At 39.0% G+C, this 23,519-nt stretch overlaps 1 protein-coding gene across 3 annotated transcripts in view; it reads right to left on the bottom strand.

Annotated features, from left to right (window-relative positions):
- Nucleotides 1-23,519, bottom strand: part of pde4d (phosphodiesterase 4D, cAMP-specific) — a 271,210-nt gene that overhangs the window by 107,370 nt on the left and 140,321 nt on the right. The window lies entirely within an intron of this gene.

The following is a 23,519-nucleotide window of genomic DNA, read 5'->3' on the forward strand; positions in this document are numbered from 1 at the left end:
TTCATGACAAGTAAAGAATACATCCACAAATGTTATCATTTAGGCTTATGACACAGCTTTTTTTTTCTTGTTTCTTATACGGCCATGCTAAATCTGTGCTTGATGTTCTTAGAGTTCAGCTCTTTTTGGCTACTCTGCCAGGACAAATTTGGTCCAACCTATTCCCAAATATTTTCATGATCTTCTTCATCCTGGTACTGCCAAAATATCTATTTTGGATTTGCCAATTTGTTATTAGGTTTACTATTTAATATGCAAAGCGAACACTGTTAGAAAGTCTGACGTATTATAGGATGGGTTCTTTCTAAAACTGTACATATGAATTAAACCAGCAGTCTAGAAATGCTGTCACAGACTTGTTTTTTCTAAGGAAGGAATACAGCAGTATGGCTGCTTCGTATATACATGTGATTTTATTTGTTGAAGGGTAAATAATAGTGAAATAATAGTATTGCTTTATATTTAAAAAAATCCCAGCTACATTTATTGACATTGCTGACATAAATGTAATTTTATTTCAGTACTATAGCATTAAACAATAGAAAATGTAACTTTTAATCTTGGCAATATTTATATATTTAGGGGAAAATGCGGTACTCTTGTTGTTAATGTTTTTGAACAACACCCATTTGCCAATCAAAGGGCACTTTGTCTTCAATAAGACCAGTTGACTAAGTTGGAGCATACAGTGAGAGAAATCTGGGCACACTCTACATCACACAATCTCTATAGATCATCCAGACCTGAGTCCTTTCTTGTGCTCTATTTTCATCGACTTAACCCACAGCTTTCTGCAGGATTTAGGCCTGGGGACTGAGACGGCCATGGAAGAAGATTGATTTTGTGTCTGGTCAAATTTTTCTGAGCCGATTTGGCTCTTTGTTTTGGATCCTTACTCCGCTATGACCATCCTCTTTCAATTTTCTAATAGAGTCTTAAAGGATAATATCTAAAACTCCTAGTATTTAAAAAGTCCATAATGTAATTCACCCTTACGCGGTTCCCAAAGCCTTACCAAGACAAATAAGCCTATAGGACTGCAGATCTTCCACCATACAAAACAGTGCGCACAATACATAGTTTTACTTGTTCATTCTTTTCTTTTGCACCAAACCAACCTGGAGTGTTTGTGATGGTAGGACAGAAAAAAAAGATTCTGCCATCACCCTAAAACAGCTAGTTGGCATGTAAACAGAGTCTAAAGGTTACGTAAATGTGGCGGCCCTGTGTTGCACAGGAACAATGTGACATAAAGCGAGGCGACAGACATGTTTCTAGCAATGTAACAAGCATGACTTTGGTGATTAAAGCAAAGCCAGAGGGACACGACGCCTGCGATGAATGCAAAGCGACAGTAGCTGGAGTTGAAAAATCTGAACTTTTGTGTCTTAATGCATCGCAACAACCAATCAGGGACTGGACTGGACTGCAGTGGAGACTCAGCTGTTTTCATTTAACATGGAAGACAAGCTGATAGTGGTGATCTGAGATCAGCCTGAGTTGTATGACAATCAATTAGTATTACCGAGACAAGTCCAGGATGGACCAAGCCTGGAGAAAAGTAAATGAGGAGACTGGAGTGGCAGTTAAGTGAAAGTGTCACTAGATAGCGCCGTTGTACTGCTGTTTTTGGCTTGTGTGCAATTGCTGTCGCCTGCCATGGGAATTGCCAGCAATGTCAGGCGAATGACAGAGTGCAAAAGTAGAGACTTCGTCACCAAAATCGCATTCAGTGTGAATGCACCTTTAGGGTTATGCAGACTCAGTGACACCAAAATGCCATTTTTATTACCTTTATTTAACTCCTCTGTGGCAAGATGAAAGTGGATTTTTGTCCAGGCTAGGGGCAGAGTCTAAAAGGAACAGGCCTCTGTTTCATATTTATACTCGAGGGAAAAGCAAAGTCACTGACTTTAAAAGAAATTCAAAAACAATCATTCAATTAAAACAGGAAATAATGAATTAAAAATTCTAGCTGCACTCATCTTAAGGGGATTGATGGCAGTGTGAATTTTAAGGACATCTATTTCTTACAAAAATTATTTCTTCTCATCTGAAAAAAAGCACTCAACAACAGTTGGACCTTTCTAAAATATCCAGTGTTAGATTACACCACTGCAATAACAGACTAATTCAATTACAACGGGTGTCAATGCATATGAGTGGTAAAGGACCTAAACAAATATACTGCTGAGGTTAGGTTTTTGGCATGCCTTTCAATTCAAGTCTCAAGATTGGTCCAGTTAAAACAAGTTAAGCCTAATTCAATGCAAACTTTGGCTTGTCAGTTTGTTCAGTTTGCATTCACCTCTTTACTATTGTCCTCTAATTGTTTTCTTCCTCCTCCATTCCTGCTGGAGAAAAGCCGTCCATCAAACACCAATTCTGAAACAGGATTAAGCAGCTTTGCCCATCAAAGCAATTTCATCCTTGCAATGTAACATGGTGACACATGTACATAGCTACATATACATGAAGAAGTCTGCAGACACAAGCTGTCAACAAAATTCTCATTACTCAGAGAACAGCGTTGTTGCGCCCTAATCAGGAACACAACAGAGATAATTAGCCGGCATTGTGTTGCATGACTATTATTTCCTTAGACAGAAATTAATTAGTTCCCATTTTCTATCTTAATCTAAGTTACAACATGCAGACGTTAACATACAACATCAGGCATGACTTTTCTGTACGGTCAACACAGCTGAGAATACAAGTCGAGAAACACTGGAAATCTGTGCACAATCCCGGTTGCCTCGAAATGTATCCACATGGCAACAAAGCGAACTAGACACAGCCTAAAAATAATCTCCTCACAGTAAGACTTCAGAAATTGGATGTAATCAAAGTCCACAGTGGGCGTGCCTGCGCTTTGAAATTGATCTGTAGGTACTCATTAAATAGTGTGGATTAAATAAGGAGTCGAGTTCCAAGACAGGAAAGGCAAATGCAAACAAACATAATCTGTCCACAAATCATAGGAAAGCAGAGGTGTTTTGATCACAAAGCCTTCCAGCATGCTTGAAGGCTCCCTCACGGCTCTGTTGGCATGAAGAGTTCATATCAAGGTTGTTGTCACGGAAACCAAGGAGCACTTTAACATCAGAGTTGTCACTGGATCAAAATTGAATCTTCCTAAAAGATCAATATAAAATCCAGATGTGACAACAGCATGAACAATAAATAACATAAGCCTAACTGCAATTTCCGAATAACCATGTTTGTCCATGGCTGCTTAATAAAGACACGATCAGCAACTTTTTGGGACTGGGACTAATGATTTTATTTTAAATGACAGACAGTGCACTGTGATAGAGGGGACATGGTTTACTGTTGCTACGTTGTTTGCTTTCATTCCTCCATAACGATCACTGTATTCTGCTTCATGCTTCTGTTTCCTTACTGTCTTAAAGTTTGGTTTAATGTTTTTTTTTACTGGCTAGAATCTGCAGTGATACAATAAAGCCAAAGAAAGAGGTTACAAGTTCAGTAGATAACTGCTAGCGGCAAGGTTATTTAAGCTGCCATCGTTAATCTGGGAGAAGAGATGGCAGTAAATGAAGGGAAACGCACACTTAAGTTATGGATGCTGGCCTCGCGGTTAGGGGCAGTTGCATCACTGTGTTCCAGGCAGCATGCAAACGCTTAAGGCTTGTAATCACCACTTCAAAATTAGAGTTATTGGTCGAGAGGTTCACTGCCACAAGTTTAGCATCAGAATCATGGGAGATAAGGAAAAACAGGCACAGCTTAACAGCAAATAGGCTTAAATCAGAGGCAACCGGACATTTCCTCAGTTCTTTCTGAAAACGTTTCGACACACCAGAACTGACAAAGACTCCTGGATAGGTGTTGAAACGTTTTCAGAAAGAACTGAGCGAAAGTCTGGTTACCCCTGATTTAAGCCTGTTTGCTGTTGCAATGACCCGGAGCCAGTAACTTAAGAACACATTTCAAGAAGCTGATATGGAAGGCTGGCTCTGTTTTGGGGACTTCTCTGGGATCTCTGGAAATGATTTTACAGAAAAGGATGCTACCTAAACTAAAGAAAAGTACAGACAACCCTGGGCATTCAGTCAGAGGGTCCTTTCAGACCCACTGTAACACTGACTGCTACAGGATGCCCTTCCTGTCCACAGTCATCAACATCTACAACCACTCTAATAATTTCTGTTGGTTAAAAAAACTGCTTTCAAAAAAGATTTGCACACGCTTAAAGCTACTGCTGCAAATAGGCTAGTGTATTTTTTTAAACTTTCGATAAAAAGTTCAGAAATAGGTCATAAATGCACAAAGAACAAAATGATGTGGTTTATATTTATATACCTCGCAGTAGGGTGGTCACTATGCTATAATTTCAAGCTTGATATCAATACCCAGGGAAATTTTCAATACTCAATACCATTTTCGATAGGACGGAGATTAAAAAATAATTACAAATAATTAAGATTTTCAATCTCAACTTGGAACATGCTTTCTCAACACAATCACAGATGCTAGTTAAATAAGTGTGCAAATAAATGCTAAATAAATGATCCAAATATCACACATGCTTAGTAGCATGCTAGCCACACCTAATCACAGAACATTAATGTGCAACACCGGTCGTAATAACATCAGTAATATATTTAATGTATAAAATTATGAACGTAACTTTAATTTAGCCACATTTCTTTTCCACAGAGAGAACACAGACATACGGCCTTGTAAGCAGATGGTTGGCTTGCTCATTGGTCATGAAAATAAACCTTTAAGCCTCCTCAGCCTTTCAGAAGGCTGTCATTGTCATTGTGTGCTAACAGAAATGATGCCACCATCACTGTTGTCTTTTTCACACTTATTTCCCACTTTGGCTATATTCGACTTCTCCTAGAGGCTCAGAGATAAAACCATAACTGTCAAAATGCATCTCAGGTTTGGCTTGAAAGCATCCTGGCAAATGGACATTGAAGAGATGGTCTTTTTGTATAAATCTAAAAATAAGCGTGAACAAAAGGCCAAAGTAAAGTCCTAGCAACTGTCAAAACACAGTGCATGTGCATTTACTCACTTCGTCAAAGAATCATCTTGTCCCATGAAAATATTATTTCTAGATCACCCGTTTGAAGGCCAAGTTAATTTTGTTTTCTATATAGTGCGAGACCATAGCACAACTCATTCAAGTATATGTTCTATAGATCAGTGAAATATCAACTTTGTATTAGCATTCCAATATCATCTTGTAGGGTGTCCAGCAGTTGGCCTGTGATGCCAGAGAGCGAAATACTGAGAACGCCATTTAAAGTGCCATCATAGATGTCAAGTTCAGCTTTTAAAATGTAGATATTTATTTATTTCACAGGTCCTGTCTGAGCATTTAAGCGTATCGTATAGAGTAGCTGGTTGCCTACAGGTGCCAGGGCCGATTTGCTCTACAAAAAAGGCATCTCAAGACAGAAACCTAACTGCATGATTGACTTTATTAAAATCAGACTCAAACCAGCTTCAAAGCAGGCAGGCCACACTACAGCCTGTGTTTGAACGACCTTCAACCATTTCAATTATTTGTGTGGAGGTGCATGTGTGTTCTTCTACTTGCAGCTGAGCGAGAACATGTTTTGCTAATTTCAGTAGAAAAGTGAGGGCTGAAAAGTGGAACTCACTTTTTTTCTGGACAAGAGGTTAGGTTGAGCACCAAGGTGTGAATTAGGTTAGGGTGGGTTTAGGTCTGAACAGGTAAGGGTTAGGACTAGGATCAGGGTTAGGCCATAGAAAAGCATGAAGATGAATGGAAGTCTATAGAAGACAAGGCAAGATTCTCACTATGTACATTAAGCGAGGATGTCCATGTGTATCTGTGTGTGTGTGTGTAGCAGCTATACAAACCCGACCTGAGGTAGATCATCAGTTAAGCAGCAGCCCCAAGGCAAAGAAAGCACAGGGTGAGACGATGGGGACCAAGCTCCTCCTACTCAGCCGCACCACTCTAGCCTGTCACCTGTCCCCCTGGCGACCTATAGCTCACCCCTGCCCTTTACAGCAAGAACATCCCCCCCACCAGCCCGAAACGTCAGCCGTAACTCGGAACGGCCAAGGTATGGAGGGCAAATTACATTTATACATTCTTCTGCACACTTTTTTTAAAAAAAAACTGCTTTTCTCCTGCACTGTTACATTCCTATCACTGCTGCACTCTATATTGTAATGTTATTTTATTTCAACTGCAATCTCATTACATTGTCGTAAGTCTAAGTCTAAATAGAAGATGCTTTAGCTTGTGCTATTACATACGACAAGAGCTGAAATTTTTATGTTGAGCCTACCGTTTGAGTATTTATAGCTCCAGAGTCAAAGACTTCCACAGCACAAGACAGAAATAACTCAAAATGCTGGGCTTTGTAATTGTACCTTTCATTATAACAAGAGTGATCTACAAACTTTTCCTCATTTATCAACTCTGTTTATTGCTTCTCAGTTTTCCCACTTACAAGTAGCACAGCAAAAATAAAACATTTAAATGCCCCCTTAGATAAACTTTAAATTAAAGAGTATTTTTCTTGTGTGCTGACAGTATCAAGGGCTTACATTTCAAACATTGGTGTGAGACAGTTTATACTGTGTAACTATAAACACATTTGCCCAAAATAAAACACACAAAGTACCTTCGCAGAGTCATGCCTGTATGTGTGCTTGAGTTTGAGTGTGTTGTGGGGGAAGTGTGATGCAACTGTTTTCCTGTGTCCCTGTTTACACGGTGTGTGGGCATTAATGGCGTACATGTTGCCAAACTACAGGGCCTCTGAGATTACTGAAGAGACATTTATCTATTTGCTGCAAAAAACACACAACGTGATGAGAGATAGTAAAGAAAGAGAAATTACTAAGAAAGTATGGAGAAAATTATTATTATTATTTTTTTTTTTACAAATACAAAATGTCCTCATTTTTTAATTTGTTGAAATCTAAAATTCAATATTGAAAAAGTCGGTAAGTTTTTGTGCAAACAGTTTGGGGGGAAAAGAAACAACGTGGTCTACGGTTTGTGGAAGAACGGCAGCAAAACTGAACATGGTCCATATCTCATTGTCAGAACCACAGACAAACCTTTCGCTGCCGAGCGGTTTGACGGCCGCCCCAGGCCAGAGCATCCATTTGAAGCCGTGAGAGGTACTCTGAGGCTGTGATCCGTTTAAAGCACCTGCACAAATCCCTCCACTCCAGGTCAATAACAAGACACTCACTGAAAGCTGGCAAAAAAAAAAAAAAACCTGTTTGTTAATGCAGCTGTCAGCCAGACACAAAACACTGCCGGTGTTCACACTCATTAACAATGGTACATGTCTTCTTAGTGTCTTTCCGAGTACATCTGTCCACATTCTAAATATTTAAAGAGGTCATCAAATTGAAAAAGTTTTACATTTTACAATCATATTGAATCACTTTTTCCTACTACCTTATAAATATTAACGTTCTATATCAAAATTAGTACTTAGAGATTTAAAACACAAGATACAGTAATTCAATCAACGTAAAGCCACGTTCTTATATTCCCAAACAAAGGGCTTCTGGGGCCTGAATCTATCCACGCTGTGCATCTGGACTGCGGTGTGTTCCGTGGTGTGAAAGTAATCATTAGATTCGTGCTAACCACCTGCTTAAGATCTGTTCTTCAAACAGTCGCCTAGTTCACAAATAAAACTACCAGTCAACCATATGGCAAACAGCAAAGTGTCTGCAAAACAAATATCAGTCTCTTTATGTTGTGTTGATCAGGAGCTTTTTGCAGCTACAGGCCATTCAAAACGGTAAGTAAACCTCCTTTACATCCCAACATTACGTACACTCACTGGCCACTTTATCAGGTACACCTGTCACTTGCTTGTTTACACTAACACAGGGTCAGCCGATCGCGTTTGCGGCAACTAAATGCATTTAGTCAACGACATAGACACGGTGAAGCTGATGTGATAAAATTGAAAATTGGAATGGAAGGGGACATAAACAACTCTAAACTGTTACACGGTCGTTAAAGCTAAAGATGCATTATCATGAGTATTTCACAAGCTAGTGACCTTCTGGGATTTTCATGCACGGCCGTCTCTCAGGCTTCCAGAAAATGGTCCGTAAGAGTAAAAATACTATATCTAGTGAGCAGCAGTTATCTGGACAAATACGTGGAGGTGAGGTCAGGGGAGAATGGGCAGTGATATATGTAATAGCAACCTATTGGGAATAAAGTGTATTTTAGAATACACGTAATCATAAAAAACATCTGTTTTTTAACAGGTCTTTAAATGAAGGGAAATTAATTATAGAACGAACACTTAGGAACCCTTTGCTTCCATAGGAAACAAGAGGTAAGGTGGAAACTAGGTGTTGCTGATCAAATACACCTAATGATACTGATAACCTGCATGTGTGAGTATGTCTATAAAAGTAGAGCTTACAGCTGTCTGCTGAGTCTTTGGGATAATTTTTATAACAGCAGGGGATTGAACCGCCAAGCCGCCTGTTACAAAATCCCTAACTCTTGCGCCACCGGGGCCCTAAGTTGCGGCAGATAGGGATAGCCTGGTTCTGCTGAATTTTTCTCCATGTTAAAATGGAGTTCCTGATTCCCACTGTTGCCACGTGCTTGCTAAAGATCCAGGATTTGCTGCTATCTATGCAATGAGGTGGGCTCTGTTAGGTAGACAGGTTTTTACCAATTATATGAAAGAATTCTATGTAACTAAAATTATTTGGTTTTCAAAGTGCCTTGAGATGACATTTGTTGTAATTTAGCTCTGCGAAAATAAAAATAAACTGAATGTAATTAAAGTGAATTAAACATGACAAAACCTTCCCTTTGAGGTACATCTGTTGATGAATTCATGCCAAACTGTCACAATACGGACATCACTCATAGACACACACCTTTTGATGAACAGTACATTAGTAGTGGGTAATCACCAAAAAGTCCTCTAACAGTAAAAAATTATATCGAAAGCATTCCACACCAAGGAAATATCACAAATACCAAAATTGACTGCTAGAAGTGCAAAAAATGCTATTGGGTCTCGGGATTCTTAAACTTTATAAAAACATTGTTTTGAACTAGCTATACCAAAACTGTACCAAATAGACTAAGGGTACTATTCACTTGGTATTATAGTATTAGCAAATAAATGTATCACAAAAAAGAAACCAAATCCAGCAATTATTCCATCTGATACTAAAATGACATATTCACTAATATACCGATAATCATGATTTTTTTTCTAACTTTCATTTACTGTCATCGTTCTTTGCAACTGCAATCATGTTCTTGCAGCTGAATTGTCTCTGTTTTAAGCACGGCTAAAGTGTATTAGCTTTCTTTCAGCCAGCAGACTAGCAGTGCCTAGCAATATAAGGGGAAAGCAGCGCTGTTCCACTCTTTGCCCCATAAACTCAGATACAGCTCCATTCACTTTCTCTGGCATCTCAGTAAACAACATTAACCTGCAGGAACTGTATGATGAAGAATCTAAAGATTTTGAAGCTGTTGTCATTTTAAAACACTGGTATGTCTTGATATCGATCACCAGCCCATGCCTACAATGGAGATTTATGTGCAGACGTATTCAAAAACAGACACGGGGAACCCATAACCACGTTTCATTTCCTGACAAAGAGTAGTGCTCATGGGAACTCTGTCTCGCAGTGCCTACATTTCTTCCATCTTCCCTTACCCTGTGGCTTCCGAGAGCCATGGGAAGCTGGGTGCAGACCAATTACCTCACACTCAGACCATGCTGTTCATTTTTTCATCTTTCATTACAGCATGCGCCAGTACTAAATCAATGCAATCAAAGGAGACAGCCCCAGTGGTCAGACAGACAGCAGAAGACAGATAATCATGATGAATGACACAAACAAGAACACGCGTAGTTGTAAAAAAATAAATATATATAAATAAATAAAAAATACACCCACACACAATGGCAGGCACTCACATGCGCATTCGAATTCATGTGTGTATTTATATATCGCACAACACAGAGGCACCGCCGAATCCACCAGATGTATTTGCACTGTCTATATTTGCACATGCATAACAAATGCTGGCGCATAAAAGATGAAAACCGACTCTCATAAAGAGCAGGATATTGGAAGCAGCTGTGAAAAATGATCAAGGGGTGACATCAATAACAGGACGGCGCACACAACACAGGAGCCAGCTGCATATTAATTAGACAGGGACCCCATTACAACTGCTCTTAGCAGATATTGTCTCTTTAGAATGGTTCCATTCAGGCGGACAACACAAGGTTGGATCGGAGAAGGTGGCTTAGTTGGATGAAGGGAATGATAACTAGCTGAATATCAATCACCCTGAGCATTAAAGCACCGCATGCACAACAGAGGTAAATTACAGCATTAAAATATCAAAACAGAGACATATTTATTCTTTAAACACAAAGTGCCATTTTGAAAGCATTTAGTCGTTTAGCTGTTTTTTCTGTGTTTATACTTTACAGCGAATGATAACCGAAAATGAAGTTTCTCAGAAAGTTAGAATTATACATGAGACCAATAAAAGGTTATTAAAGCTACGGAAATATAGACCTACTGAAAAGTATGCCCATGTACTGCACAATACATGGACTCGGTTCTTGGCAAATGCTTTCTTTGCACTAATTATTACATCAATGTGGCACGGCATGGATGTGATCAGCCTGTGGCTCTGTTGAGATTTTGTAAAGTACCTCGAGATGACATGTTTCATGAATTAGCGCTTAATAAATAAAATCAAATTTAATTGAATTGAATTCAGATCTTGAGGAAGCCCAAATTGATTTAATAACCACCTTCATTTTGGTGATACTGTTCGGTGTGTGGTCTCTTGGCTTCATTCTGGAAATAATCCATAGATTCTCTTAAACTTGTGTTGTTGGGGGATGCACACTGGAGGACTTGATTGCACCATTGCCTTGCAGCAAGAAGGTCTTGGGTTCAAATCCTGCCCTGAGGTCTTTCCTCGTGGAGTTAGTGTGTTCTCTCTGTACAAGTCCAGTTTCTCTCTAAGTACTCTGGCTTCCTCCCACGGTCTAAAAACATGACTGTTAGGTAGGGTGACCAACTGTCCCGATTCGAGGCCAGAGAAAGGCAATCCTCAGAGAGCTTTTGGTGAAGTTTGCCAAAGTTAGTTTTCAATTTCATACAGGAAGAGCATGATGTGAAGTAACACTGTAGAGGGGAGTTGCACAAGAAACGCACAGCTGGAAAAGCCTCCTGGTGATCTATGGACTCATTTTGATTCAAAGACAGACAAGGTACAGCAGCCAAGATTACCTTAAACAATATTATTTAACTTTACGCAAAGGTTTAATAGCTTCTTTCTAATAAGCTTCTTTCTAATGAAGTGTTAATCTTTAAAAGCTAGTAAAAATTTTCCTGATCAGCTTAGAACTATTTCATTAAACATTTTTAAAGTTTAACAGTTTTATTGAACATTGAAAAAGTTCAATAATGTTTTTATCAAATTTATAGTTGTGCATTAACAGTAAAGGCAGAGACTTTATAATGTAATATGTGAGCTGTGTTAAAGGTATAGTGGATGATGTGTTTTCAGCTTCGGGATCACCTTATCTATTGGTTGTACCACATGTCAATCATTGTGACGAACTCACCTAACACCAGTGTCCATGCTCTTTCCTTGATAGTTTCCGCTTGCTGCGCGTGGACACCGCCAGCGGTTACGTATCCAGTGAGCTTTGGTTTAAGCCGTTCATTGTAGCGTTACTGCTCTCATCGTATAATTTGAAAATGGTAGAGAGTCACAAGAATCAAACTGTCTTATAAGTTTATGAGAAGAAGAGGAAGGCCTCAGAAGAAGGAAATGAGAGTAGAGTGGATATAGAGTCTTTCACGCGATCTTCCTGAGGAGCGGAAGAGCAGCTAAGATGGTTATTCAAAAAGTCCAATATACCTTTAAATTAAAATGTATGACATCATCATAATGTTGATAATGTGTCCCACTTTTGTTTTTTGGGATCGTGTCACCCTACTGTTAGGTTAATTGGTCTCTCCAAATTTCCCTGAGGTGTGAGTTTACGTGTGGATGGTTGTTTGTTCTGTGTGCCTTGTCTGTCGCCCAATGACTGCTGAAGAAAGGCACCAGGCCCCCATGATCCTGCACAAAAAGGTGGGTCTAGACAATGGACGGATTGTATTGTTGGGGGACTTTCAGATGTGTATCTGTTTCAACAAAAATGTTGAGTTTGGTGGAGTTTAACACCAGAGCTCTTTTGGATTTAGAAAATCTAAATCCAAAAGCAATAAGGCACAGTGAACCCATGGTCGTCGAACCAAGTTTCGGTACTTTTGACAAGTTGTTGGCAGGTGCAGGGTAATAAATCAGCCTCCCCACAAAGGTCAAGTGCTCTACAGTTGCCTGGTAGAGGGCTGTGCGAACTGCAGACTTGATAAAACGAAGTGGAGCAACACTGTGTCTACCATACTTTTTCCTACCACTTAACTTTCCATCAAAATGCTTAGACACAGCACTCAGAACAGCCAGCTTTTGAGGGCTTAATCTCCTTGTGCATGGTGACTGTCCATTAGAAAAAGTTTTCAAAGCGCAACTACTCTGCATTAAAAATCATTTTTATTGGTCTTATGTAATGTTCTTATTTCCCAAGAGACTGCATTTTTAGTATTGGTTTGTTGTAAGCCAACACACATTAACATTCACAGAAATCAAAGCTTGAAATATGTTACTGTGTTTAATGCTTTTAAACGAGTTTTACTTTTTGAATTGAATTTCAAGGACCCTTTTCCCTAATTGTGTGTTGCTATATTTTGCAACATGAAAATAAGGAGCAGTCATCTATGTTCTGGGGTTTACAGATCCCCCTTATACGCACTCTTTTGTCCTACATCACATCGTGTTTTATAAGACGCTGTTTCAACATCGTTACATTTCTGCAGAATGGATGTTTGACTCAGAGGACATTTTTAGATGATGGAAGATTTCGCATACGGCTATTTAATGACAGACCAGTACATAAAACTGAGGCGATGAAGCCTCAAGAAATGACTGTAGGGAATCACAGAAGGACAGATGGAGAGAAAACATTGCGCGTGGAGAAGACAAAAAGCCAAACTGCTTCTGACCTGCTGAGTTGAACTGCGCTCATTTTCTACACAGCCTAGAAATCTATTGTGATAAGACCAAGTAGTCTGATACCTCTTACTTTCAAAGCTTTTTTTTTTAGCATAGTAGTCAGTCAAAGAAATTTAGTTTACTGTCTTGTTATTTATAGAACATCTCTTCTCTTCACACAGGTTCTCTTTAGTTATATTATGGTATTCAAAGTTTTTCTACCTGACAACTTTTCTGAGACTCAATGCTCAACCTCCAAATCAGAGGGTTGCTATCTTAAAAGAAAATTCAAAAGTTCTTGTTTTTGCATTTGCACATTATTAAGAAACCCAAACAGAACCCTAACCAAGGAACATTTCTGCCCTAGTGGAACAATGTGACTTCAGAGGGTTTTACTTGTAATTAATGCTGAGTCTGCCTGCTCTAATCACATACGACCAATGAATTTACCACAGTTTTGCATCAATGATGGATCTTACCTCAGGCTAATGAGACTCATGCCAGGAAAAAAGACAATGAGAGCTTTAGACTTCATCTAAGTCTCCTTTTAAATCAAGGAAGAAAGTACTTAAGCCTTTCTTGTGTTCCTAAGGATCTTCTAGAGCAGTAAAAATTGGCAGAGAATAAGATCAGACCTTTCGGCCTCAACTATACCTGTGACACACAAATACCAAGGAGCGTGTGGGCATCTGAGGTTTATTACAAAAAATCTGGTCGCCATTAAACGCTTACCCCAACACTCTTTCTTCTCAACACTCTCCATCCTCAGGCTATTCTGCTGCCTGCTAATAAGTCACTGAGTTCTTCTTTAGTGAGTAAGTCAAAAGGTCTGGGTGGTGCAATATGACAAAGTCTGCAGAAAGAGCATTCAAGCAAGAAGACTAAAGACAGAAGCAGAGATATAAAGGGGGGAAAAGCCTTTTAAAAAGCTGCCAAGAATATTTAGAGATGTGCAAATAGAAGGTGTATACGACAATTAAAAGAACAGGATTGTGAATGTTGGACATTTTGAGCCATTACAGGCAAAATCTTCCAGGCATTCTCCTCAGTCAGGAACATATCAGCATTTCAAAAGGCCTTTGATTAAACACTGCAGCTGTGGCCTCTTCAGAGAAGATTATTCTGCTCGGTTAATTAAATCTGAAAGTGCGGCATCCACTGCTAAAATACACCTTCATGTGTCTGGACCTGTTGGATGCAAATGCTAATCAAAATGCACATAACCCGCTTTATTTCAGCTCAGTGGCGAGCCTGATGAGGCGAGCTGAGCGAACTGTGTCCTGGCCCATGGAAGACGAGAACGTTGAGACCGGGTGGTCTCCGTATCTCCACAAACAAAAACCCGGGGGCAGCGCATATTGCCGCAGCTTTTCACGGCATTATGGGATCTGACATTTATGAGATGTGAGCCTGACAACCTCTGGCAAAGCGTCAGGATTGATGATGGTGTTGTGAGGAAAATGAAAAGCAGAAGGAGAATCACTGAAGGCCATAAAGCTGCACAGGAGCTTGGCATAACTGTGATGTATAAATCTGAAAACATTCATTTGTAGGAATTTCCCATTTGAAAATTCAAGATACTGACATACTCGTTAACAGCAGTACACTCAACATCAATGTCAATTTTGTTTTGGATAGCTTTTAGACCCTGCACTGCCTGGATACATTGGCTTCAAGTGAATCCTTTAGTGACTTAGAAAACTATTATCCTGCATGAAGAGGGAGTCTGGGGAAAAGTTCTCACATTCTGATATTTCAAGGTGATTCACTTATGCTGCAACTTATGTTGCAGTGAAAAGGAAGTGATTTGTAACTCTAGTTGTACCTCAGTACAAATGGCCTGTATAAAATAAGCAAAAAAAAAAAATCAAATGTATCAGCACAAGTCTCGCTCCCACAATGCGCTTTGTAGTGATTGTCGAGAGAATTTCAATCAGATGTACCAAATAAAAACAAATAAAAAACAACACCACTTTTAATTAAATACAGCGCCCTTCACTTTTTCTGGCACCCCTGGCAAAGTAGCAATGATTGCAGCCGTGAGCACTTATTGGTACATCTAAAATCCATAATAAAAGAAACATAAGCATTTTGTGTAATTTAGAATGAATTGGACCAGGTTACACGACTGGATTGTATTGAAACAAACTAGATTAATTTGACATTAATTTGGACTGAATTGGGTTGTAAATAACTGGATGTGAATTGAGTTTGTCTGTCTAGTAACTAAAGTCAAATGAATTCAAAGAATGGCATCTTGAGGTCACATTGTTTTATTTTAAGGCTTCCAGACTCATAGTTTCTATTTCAATGATTGTGACGAGCGCTGCATATCAAGCATTTTTCACGTTTGTTAGCTGCACGTCACACACTCCACATTTCACGGACTGTGTGGAATTTGCTTCATGAGAAATTTCTGAATTTTCTTATCACAGTTATTGTTTTTATTATAATAGTTTCTGAAATAAACTGTTTAACACAGATTTAAGAATGTATAAGGTTAGCATTTGTAATTTTCAATGTTAATAAATATCCTTCTGCATCTCTCCAATCATAAAGGATAATGGTATATATTGTATAACTCTGTATGAGGAAGAATTACAGGATCACAGCAGCGACACAGAGGAGCTAGAGTTAAGTTCAAAAATATTGTTCTTGTAATTTGACCAAATCTCCTGTTGATTACCAGAAAATAATGCCCCCTCCTCCTCATCCATCCATCTTTCTTTCACACACTCTGTCACGTGGTTACATAATCCCTTCCTTGCTAACTTCATCCATCTCTTACTCTGCCGTTACCACAAAATTCAAAGACAAAATCTGAGTCACCTCACCAGAGTCTCATCGAATCTGTTATCTAATAAAACACTGAGAGTCTGTATCAGCTGCATTTGCATGCCTTCAATTAGCATCCATTTTCTCTTTGCAAATAAAAAGTCTCTACTGTGCAGATGTATTGTGAAGATTGCACCAGCAGTGCAGAGGCAGCGCAGCACATAAGCTCATATGTATGCAAATCACAGGCCTTCTATTCCGCCGGCAGGAGAGGAGTGTTTTGGGTGTTAAAAACCAGGAGAATCCAGCTTGCAGCACCATGTCAATACCACTGCAAGTCAAGGAAAGTGAAATCACCAAAGCATAAAATATGAATACAAGACCGATTTAAATGATTTTTATATATATATATATATATGCATTATTATAAAGAGGATTGTTTTAACCTGCAGTTCAAGTTAGAGGTGGTTGAAAACTTGCTGAGGACTCCTGTTAGAGAGACTTTATGAGATTTTAATTTGTAACAGGTGAACACACTGAAGAACAAATATGTGCTTCAAGGCAGAGAGAAAAGGGATTTCTGGACCAGCACATGTTTCCTTTGCGCTGGTAAAAATGTAGCATCTTGGATTTGAGCCACTGCAGCAGTTGTGCGTTAAGGGGTTTTTGCTGAAGGGCATTTTCTTCCTGAACTGTGTCATAAATGTGTTTACTTTAAATATACAAGCATGCGATTAAAAACTAGCAGGAAGGGGGAAAACAATTACTTGTTAATCAATTCATCCTGTCGTCGAAATATAACGACGTCTACATATTAATAATCTTGTATAAATCACTGATGTAACAACTCACACTTGGTTATTATACTATTAGAATCAAACAAATGTTGACCAAGATTTGATTTGACTTTTTAATGTATGAACAGCTTTTAAATCTAGCATCACATGAAATGACACATGGCTAATTTTACAAAATGCACTCAAAGGCAGTGAAAAAACATTGCCGCTACCAAAGTAAATATAAATATTAGAAATTTACCACACATACATTTTATGTGCCATTCAGACCCTTGTTATGCGATTAGTCAAAAAAGATTTTTGATGTTATTCAATTTTGTTGAGATGCGGAAAAACTAAAGGTTTAATAGTACAAGCTGAAATGTACACAACTTAGTTCAAGAATCATAATTATGAAAATAGAAACCAAGAAGACGAAGAAGGCAACAACAGAGAAAAGAACAAGGAAGACTCTGTGAGACAAACAGGGAGAAGGCTGGGGAAGAACCGGAGCAGCGAAACTGAGGGAAGGTGAGTATTAATCACTGAAAAAAGGCACAGGGAATAAAATTGGACACGACCCAAAAGGCTCTTGCCAAAGAGAAAGCTATGGACTTAAACTAAAATAGGAATCTAAAAGGATGCACAAACAACGGAACATAAAAACTAAAAATTTCAACAGAATGGAAAGAAATAATGTGCATCACCATTCGTGACAATAACCAACATCCAACAATAACCCACATATAAAACCCAGTGACAACAGAAACACGGACCATGGGAGCCACACAGAGTTCACATGAGCATCTTTGTTAGTCATTTAAAAAATGTATTTTCCTATAAAAGTCACAAACGCTACAAAATCTACAATCAGTTGTAGCTGCTCTGCAGGGGTGGCGGTCCAGAAGTGTCCGAGTCCAGTGGTCCAACCAGTCGTGTGTTACATCATTATTAACAAGCGCAACTGAGAGACCTTGACCAACATTGACTGCAGGGAGCGGCAACAAATGTAAAACAAGCAGAAGCAACAGCGAAGCCAGCACAGACACACCACTCAACAGAGATGACATAACCAAGTAAAAAGTAAAGCGATTCATGCTCTGCTTAGATTAGCACTCCCGCATTACCGCATTTAGCTTTAGGTCCTCTCCTCCCACACTCTTTTACGCAACCTACAGGATCTCACATCATTCCAGCCTTCCTGCATCTGTCTATCATTCACCCAGAAATGTTTCAGTGACTTCTTTCTAACCTTCAGCCTTTAACCAAAGCTCCCCATTCGGACCGGTTTGAGCAGACACACTTTATTCCCCAGTTGGAGCCACCTGTTCCCCCATTTTGCTGAAATCCTCCCCTTCCCCCCCACACACACACCCTTTCATTACATAAACAGACATTGCAATGTTGCAATGCACCATCAGGCACTGTTGTGCAACAACATTAAAAATACCTCAGGGTCGGCGAGGAAGAAAGTTGAAAACATAATATCTGAGTTATTCCAGCGGAGAGAATAGAACAATAGAGTCGTGACGGAGTGTGATTCGAAGGTAAAAAAAAAAACAGAGCACTACTCAGCCTTGGCTTTGTATGTATGCTGCTACAAAAACGCTTAGAGAGCAGTCGATAGCTTCCAGTCGGATGGGATATTTTGCCGTCTTGTCTTTCTAAATAGGCAAAAGTCAATTATAGCTATCCATCGACGTAGCTATTATGAATATCTAGCATGCAGGAGAAGGAGACGTAGGAGGAGAAAGAGCATATGTGAAGGCAGATTGGTATTTTTAGTTGAAGAAAACAGCCAATTCGCCGATACAGATAGATAAACATTTGGCCTCCATTATGTCTTTTTGTCTTCCATCCGATTTGGCAGCAATAAATGCATTAATTAAACCCTAAATGTGCCATCTAAATCACCAGAAGACAAAAATACCGTCCTGATAGGAAAGGCTCAAGGAATGATAATGAATATTATATCTGTATAAACTAATTCAATGTAGAAATACCATGCCTTCTAAAAAATATTTACACCTATTTAACTTTTTCACATTTCGGATGTAATGACCTCAAACTTCAATGTATGGTATTGGCATTTTGGGGATTGTCCAGTGGAAGGACAAAGTGTACAGTGATTTGTATTTATCCTCTTTTATTCTGACGCCCCTTAGTAAAACCCAGCGTTTCCAACTCAATCGATTAAAAGACAATATCCAAAGTTTAAGCACCTCATGGAAGCTGCCACAAGCAAACATGTGGAAGACGGTGCTCTGTTAAGATGAGACCAAAACAAGACCTTTTAGCCTACAGGCCCAACACTAACACCTTGAACGCTCCATAAAAAATGCTGGTGGCCGCATCGTGACCTGGGGAGGCTTTTATTTAGTGGGGACAAGGAGACTGGTCAGTTAATGGGAAGAGCAACGGAGCAATGCTGGAAAACGTGGGACGAAAATAAGAGGAAGCAAGGAAACTGTGGAGGATGTTTATCTTCCAGGGGGACAGCGATCCTAAGCACAGCTACCACAGACTGGATTAGATCAAAGCACTAACACTGTACGTGCTAGAATGGTCTTTACGTCATTTCAATTAAGGATTTTTTACAAGATTTGAAAAATGATGTTCACAGATGCCTTCCATTTAATCTAAGATTGTTTTTGCAGGAAAAAAAAACGGCCAAAGATTTCAGCCTTGAGTTATGCCAAACCGGCAGAGACTTTAACCTCTAACCTTAAATCAGGGGACTAAATACATTTCTATTTGTAAAGTATTTTTAATGTATCACTATCTTTTTGCACCACAATTATGTTGGACCTTATGTTCGTGTATCACAAACAAATGCATAAGAATTAAAAAACAAAACATTTGTGGTCGTAACATGAAACCCTGAACATCAAACAATGTAGCTAAAGCTTTCGGCAACTAAACTTCACATCATCACTTTCAACAGCACACTCACTGCAACGCACCGCCGTCGCATCAATGCAAACAATTAAATGCTATTCGTTTATTTAGGGGCAAAGGAGCCAATTAGCTTGAGAAAATGCTTCTTCCAAAGCATTCTCGAAGGAGCTGCAAAACAATTTATGAATGGTTTTTCAAAGTGTTGAGCCCATAAAGCTGTGCATCAGGCCAATCGGCCCGTGGAGAAGGATTTTCCTGTTAATGAAGTGTGGAGCGCAGCCGCTGAGGACGGCGTATGTCACCAGGTTTACTCCACAGCGGTCCTGTGATTCCACGTAGCTGTAAAACAATGAGGGTGTGATTGGAGTAAATTACACAGCAGTAGTCAACATCCACACCACTCACTGGCGACTCATGCTTTTTTTTTTTTTTTCCTCTCTGACAAATTATTTATGGCTTCTACCCCTGGCTTACACATGTACAGGCTAGTTTTCTCCTAACCTCCAACACTTTATCTATCTGTGACATTCACTCAGTCACTTTCTTCAAATGTCAAGAGACTTCGCATGGGCACGACCACGTCACACTATGATTAAGGTCTCTCTCTACTTTCTTACAGCGCATCTCACCACTGTGGGCTTTCTGATATATTTTTGCAACAGCCATTAGAAGGGTGTTATAATACAAGTTTCTCTTTGCAGGGGTAATATATCTACAGCTGCCCACAGAAACCTGAAGCATTACATGGCAAATGCCGCTTCCACTTAAAGCACAACATCGTTTCTTTAGGAAGATCCACTGAAGGCGAAAGCAAGGAGATTTTTTTTTTCCCCTTTAAAAGCCCAAAACTAAATATGTTTATGACTTCAGAAGACATGTCAAATTAAGTGGTATCTATCAGATTTCAAAACCTCACCCGGTTAAACCTAAAGTTAGAAATAGCCCTGAAAGTTTTAGATATAAAGTTATTGTCATTCTACAAAGAAGATTGTTTCTCATGGAAAATAACCTGAAAATAAAACCATGTTAAAAAAGTATCAGTCATGAAAAATGTTTTATTTACATTTTATTGAAAAATTATGTCCCCAAAATTAGTTATACGTAAAGATCAATTGACCAAATCTGCTTTTGGCATTAAATCGAACCCTTTCTATAATGAATAGCTTTGTGCATGTTTCCACTGGTATTTTGACATTTTATCTTTGGTGAAGAGCTCTGAGGTTTGGAGGCTGGAAGGCCTCATTGCCAACTTTACCTTAGGTCCCTCCTCCGATTCGCAAATCAGATTCAAGTTTGGACTCCAAACAAATCGACATTACTTACAGTCAGAACAGGAATACTGATAAAATTAAAAGATTGGGTTAAACCTAAATCTGACACTGTCCAAGTGGAACAACTTTAAAAAACATTGGCTTTAAAAGAAACCACTAACAGATCATCTTCTTGGTTGAGGCATGGAAATTCATATATTTAAAAAAAGTTATTTTACAGCTGAGTATAAGAAATAAGGTTCATTTTGGGATATTTCTCAAACAAACCTGCTAGTATGAAATGAAACTTCATTTTTGCGATCTTTTGTTTAAGAGCTAGAGGACCCCGATCCTGAAATTTCCCAGGCAGTTAAAGACGAATGAAAGAAAAAGAAAAAAGAATGCAAAGAAGATGATATTATAAAACAATAGGGAATAATAAATAAACAGGAGAATCGTGTGTGTGACTGAGACTAAGACGCAGCGCTCTGTTGGACAGAAGGCGTGCTAAGATAAAAATGGCCCGTAAAAACCTGGAAAATGACTCTTGTGACAAATCTTTCACAGCTATATTGGTCCACTGTGCAAAATGTCACAGTCACAACCGAAGGTGTAGGAAATGTTATTTTCTGTTGAATAGTATTTATATCATATGACTGTTATGTGGGGTTTTTTCTTAGACAAAAAAACAACAACATCAAGATGTTGATGCTGTGTGGAAAATCCCATAATTTTCAATCACACAGTGAAATATATTTTGCTGGTGGTGTTACATTTTTAAAATGAGTTGCCAGGTCGTTTTCTTCTTCATTATTAGACAATTGAAATATTATTATTATTATTTTAATTTCTTTAAATTTATACTTCACTTAGGGTTCATTTTGTTGTTTAAGAATTAAATAATTAACGTGTGCAAACAACACCTGGTTAAAATATTTGTACATCAAACTTTGTCCATCACGTCTTGTCAGATTCAGAAAGTTATATTTATGTATTTTATTGGTATTTTATGAGATAGAACAACACAATGTAGTGTGTATCGCAAAAATGTTGGCATTTATACAGGCACTCCTCAGAATAATTTCCAGTGCAGTTAACTGCCTTTAGAAATACTCCACCTGTGTTTAATTTATTTTAAGCATATAGAGATTCTACGGCTCTGTATATGGCTCTCAGATGTTAGAGAACAAAACTGAACAAAGGCACAAGATGGCTTTTGCTAACAGAAGATCAAACAAATAAAACCAAAACTGAGCTTCATGATCCACATGCACACCTTCATGTGTGGTAGAAAACCAACACTGCGTATCCCTCTAAACGTGCCATTCACATTACCAAGCATGGAAGTGGCAGCATGATGCTGTGGAGATGCTTTCTATCAGCTGACCAATACAAACAAACACAGCAGCGAATCAGAGCTTAAGCCTGGAAAAAAAAAAACTGTTGGTGATAAGAAATACTGGAAATGGTGGTGGTAGTTTTATGATTTGGGGATACATTGCACCAGTATGGACTGAGAACCAGAGCTGGGGGGGTGATGGATGGGGCTAAACACAGGGTAATACTGGAAAGACATCTGCTAAAAGTTGCAAAAAAATTAGGACTGGGGTGGAAGTTAACCTTAGTTTGGCCAAGTTGACGTCTAGCGCTGAATCATATTGAGAATCAGTGGCAAGACTTGGAAACTAACCAATTGCGTCTGAGCTGTTAGGCAAAGAATGAGGAAACAAATATTTGTCCCACAATTGAAATAGAAGACCGAGAAGACCTGCTGCTGTAATTACATGGAAAGAGACTTGCATAAATCTATGCAAGCACTATGGGGAGTCTATGGGGAGCTTAATGGATATGCATGCCACCCTTTTTTAAATTGTATATGTAAAAATGTTGAACACCGTGTGATTTTTCTTTCCCCTTCACAACAGAAAACTGCTGGCCTGTAATCCAGAATCCCGACAAAATATACTGAATGTTATATAATGACAAAACATCGTAAGGTTAAAGGACGTTATCCATCTAAGATCGTCTCCTACGTGCTGCAAAGCCCCTTTTTCTACTCTGACATTGCCTTAATCATGAAACATAAAATAATAAAACCTGGTGAGCACATATTTTTATGGGCTTTATTATTAAACTACACCTATTAGTGCTGTGGAACTAACTACCAATTATAAATTTTTGATTTGCTCACTGGGCTAAAATAACTGCGTTCATGACACGTTTGCGAAGACAGGAATTTTTGAATTGCATCATGTCGGATCTGAATGCCAGAAGGAAGCCGTCTTCTTCTCGGAGCAAAAGAAGTGGGACACAAGGCGTACAGTGAATGAGAGAGGGGGGGGTAATAATGGAGGGGAAAGAGAGATTCAAAATGAAGATGCATGATGAGAATGGAAGGTGCTGGGAGGAGAAGGAGACATAATTGGTTGAGGATGGGTGGGTGGGTGGGTGGGTGAGGGGGGGGGGTGGCAGGAGGAGAAAGGTGCAGAGAGGAACAGATATGACTCGAAGAATGATGACGTGTGGGCGAAGGCAACAGAGGCTGACAGACAGCCAAGAATAGAAGACTAATTAATAGTCAAAAAAACGCAGGCAGGCAGGTGTGGAGAGAAAACCACAGCGAGAGGGAATACATGTAGTAGGCTTCCGTCACTTACTACGTTAGGAATGTTGTTGTGTTTTTTTTTTTTGTTAAATAAGACAGTTTATTCC

The sequence above is a fragment of the Fundulus heteroclitus genome, chromosome 12 (genome assembly GCF_011125445.2).
Source record: "Fundulus heteroclitus isolate FHET01 chromosome 12, MU-UCD_Fhet_4.1, whole genome shotgun sequence".
In the NCBI taxonomy this organism is placed as follows: domain Eukaryota; kingdom Metazoa; phylum Chordata; class Actinopteri; order Cyprinodontiformes; family Fundulidae; genus Fundulus; species Fundulus heteroclitus.